This window comes from Egretta garzetta, unplaced genomic scaffold (assembly GCF_000687185.1).
Source record: "Egretta garzetta isolate BGI_Z169 unplaced genomic scaffold, ASM68718v1 scaffold1063, whole genome shotgun sequence".
Taxonomy (NCBI): Eukaryota; Metazoa; Chordata; class Aves; order Pelecaniformes; family Ardeidae; genus Egretta; species Egretta garzetta.
In genome coordinates, this window is record NW_009259103.1 from 77401 (window position 1) to 80335 (window position 2935).

A 2935-nucleotide genomic window follows, 5' to 3' on the forward strand; every position below is an offset into this window, starting at 1 on the left:
GACCCCACGCTCAAATGTCTTCTTATCAGCACGAGCTCCACGGTGCTGCTGGAGGAGGCAGAGGCAGGAGTGAAGAAGAATCAGTGACAGCCAGTGATGACCTGCCAGGACCCTACGTCCTCAGTGGTGAGGAAAGGGGACACGGTGAGGACAGAAAGGTACAGGAGCCAGCCCCACTGCAAAAACATTAGGAAACATCAACGCAGGCGCTATAGACCACGCACTGATTAAAATGCAATTTAGCATTTGAGCCTTGGGTGGCTTGAGACCATGGGCTGAATTTGACTTAGCAGTTAAGAGGCCAAATTTTGTCCCAGTAGCCATTTCTATACCTGCTGGGTTTAAACGTTGCTTTCAGACAGCACATCAGAACCACGAGAGGAGGCAAATCAGATGCCAGTCTATTAAAAGAACCAAGTACAGCACATCATGCCAAGCAGGGTGGAAATGGTCCAACGAAGTCCTCTTCAGCCACGCAGCCACCGATCTATCACTTTCCTTCTGTGCCATTAACATTCTGGGATGGGGCAAGACGGCAGGGAGAATTATTTGTCCTCTCTGTATTTCTTTATTTAATACATTGCTAAGAGCCACGGTCTCTGAGGAGTAAGACGTTTTTTCAGGGAAAAGAACTGCTGCCATTCATTCGTATTCTGGCATGTGTCAGTACACAAATAATACAGCCCAGAACAAGGCTGGCAGACAAGAATAGTAACGCAAAGCCAACGAGCTAATGGTTACCCAGAATCCGGAAGAGAAATCTGTACAAGAAATCCAGTCATTCTACACTAAAACATACATTGTAAAACAGCACCCAGGATAATCTGGTTGTCGCATTCTGAGGTGAAACTTGGGGAATATCAGTCCAGGAAGACTTAAATGGAAAAGATCAAAGACCGCCTTGCGAACAGCGATGGGCAACCTCGTCTCCAAAAGGACACTGCAATGGCCAGCATACTTGCCACGGACTGCGGAGACCCGAGCTCAGCTCCCCCTGCTCTCACAAGCAGACACAAAGCTGATCCCACGCGAGCGCGGTTTATAGCTGGGACTGTGACATTCAAACATCTGTGATTCAAAGGCACTGTTTAATCCGATGGCCAAAAGTTTCCAGAGACAGTCAGCCATCACACAAAGTACAACGTGCTTCTGAGAGGACAGGAAGTTACCGCTTCATCTAACTGAACTTCAGGCTGAAATAGAGAAGAATTGACAAGAGACTGTTAAGGTAGCAAGCTCGCCAAGAGAGCTATCAGCTAAGAAAATTTGTGGCCGCTGCAGATACTGTAAATCCTGCACCAAAATCACAGTACGTACTTCCAGCTAAAAGAAGAGCCATCTCTCCAGGAGCCTGGTTTTCTTTTTCTGCCATAAAAACGCTATCAAGCAACCACACACTTTATTCTGCCATAAAAATTTAAACAGAAAATAACCGCTTCCTTGCCTTGATGACCAAGCGCATGCCCACTCAAGGGACCCTCTCTTGCGAGCTCCAACGGCACGGCGCGGTACCGCTCCTCAGGTGAGCTTAAGCAGCACACACATTCCTGGTCCACGAAGTAAACCACATCTTAAACCACGACGAAGGTGGTTGAAACAAAATGCATTCTATTTTGCAAGCAGGAGGACATACGTCCTCTCCAATCCTGTCCACCACACCTCAGGTGGCAACAGGTAAGGTGTTACCCTGCACTAGCTCAAGCACTAACAGATGTGGGAAGCCACCCCTAAGATCAAATGGGGTATCTCAATGTGACAGCAGATACAGAGCCCCACAGCCCCGGAGGTGCTTCCAGCACGACAACACAGCCCACACCTCCAGTAATCCAAGGCATTGTGTTTTACCACTGACCTTGCAGTAAAAAAAAAAGAAACACACCAACTAGAACTTCAAAGTGCAGGGAACGCGCTTGTATGAAGCGCATCAAGGAAACAAACAGATTGTAGTAACTACTGCTCAAACCTGCTATTACTGCTTTGGACTTTTGGGCAAGGATCTTGCCCAAAGTCCCATCTTTCTCAGAGGGAGGCAAGCCTTGCCCTGCTTTAGAGGAGGGCAGCGAGGTTCCACGACATGAAAGGGCATGCCCAATGTCACCAAGCAGGTCAGCAAGGCAAAATCAAAACAGACTGCGACATAAAATCCATTTCTTGCCTTCATCGTTTTGCTTATCTTCAAAACCACACCGTTGCTGCTGAAATTCCACTACGAATCTGCTTTACTGCTGGAGAAACTGAGACAGAAGGTGACAATTTCTGGGCCACACTCACAAAACAAGTCATCAGCAGAGCGCACCTCAGCACCGACAGCGTGGCACCTCATCCCTGCTGGGCTGAGCTGACCAAGGCCATCATTATTTCCCGAATCTTGTCTTCTCACGCTATTTCCAACGCACAGCGCAGAGATGTAAGTGAGAGTGGAGTCCCAGGGAGTGTTTCATCGGGACGACCTGCAGCTAGAGCAGCCTTGCGCTCCGCACAGCAGGCAAGTGCCCTAGCTCAAGCTCCTGCTCATCACGCCCTCTTCTCCAGCACTTCCCACGTAATCCCCATCTACTGCCAATGCCGGAGACCCCTCTCCAGCCCCCCTCCAATCCCTGAACGCCCCCCGCATCTTGCCCTTATCCCACTGCATCCCCACATCTCCTTCCCCCTCAGCCCCCACCATCTCCTACCCCACCTCCCTGAACCACGCACAACTCCCTCCTCCCTCCCGGTGTCCTGACCCATCTCCCTGGGTGCCTCCTTTCCCCCCATCCCCTTCTTCCCATCCCACCTGCCCTCTTTCCCCGGTCTCGCCATCGTCCTCCCATCCTGCCTACATCCCCCCCCACCCCTGGCTCTCACTCACCTCCCCTGGATCCCCCGTACCCCTTTTTCGCCAGTGCCACCCCCCACCCCGCAGATCGCTCATCTCCTCTGGGTCCCACACAAC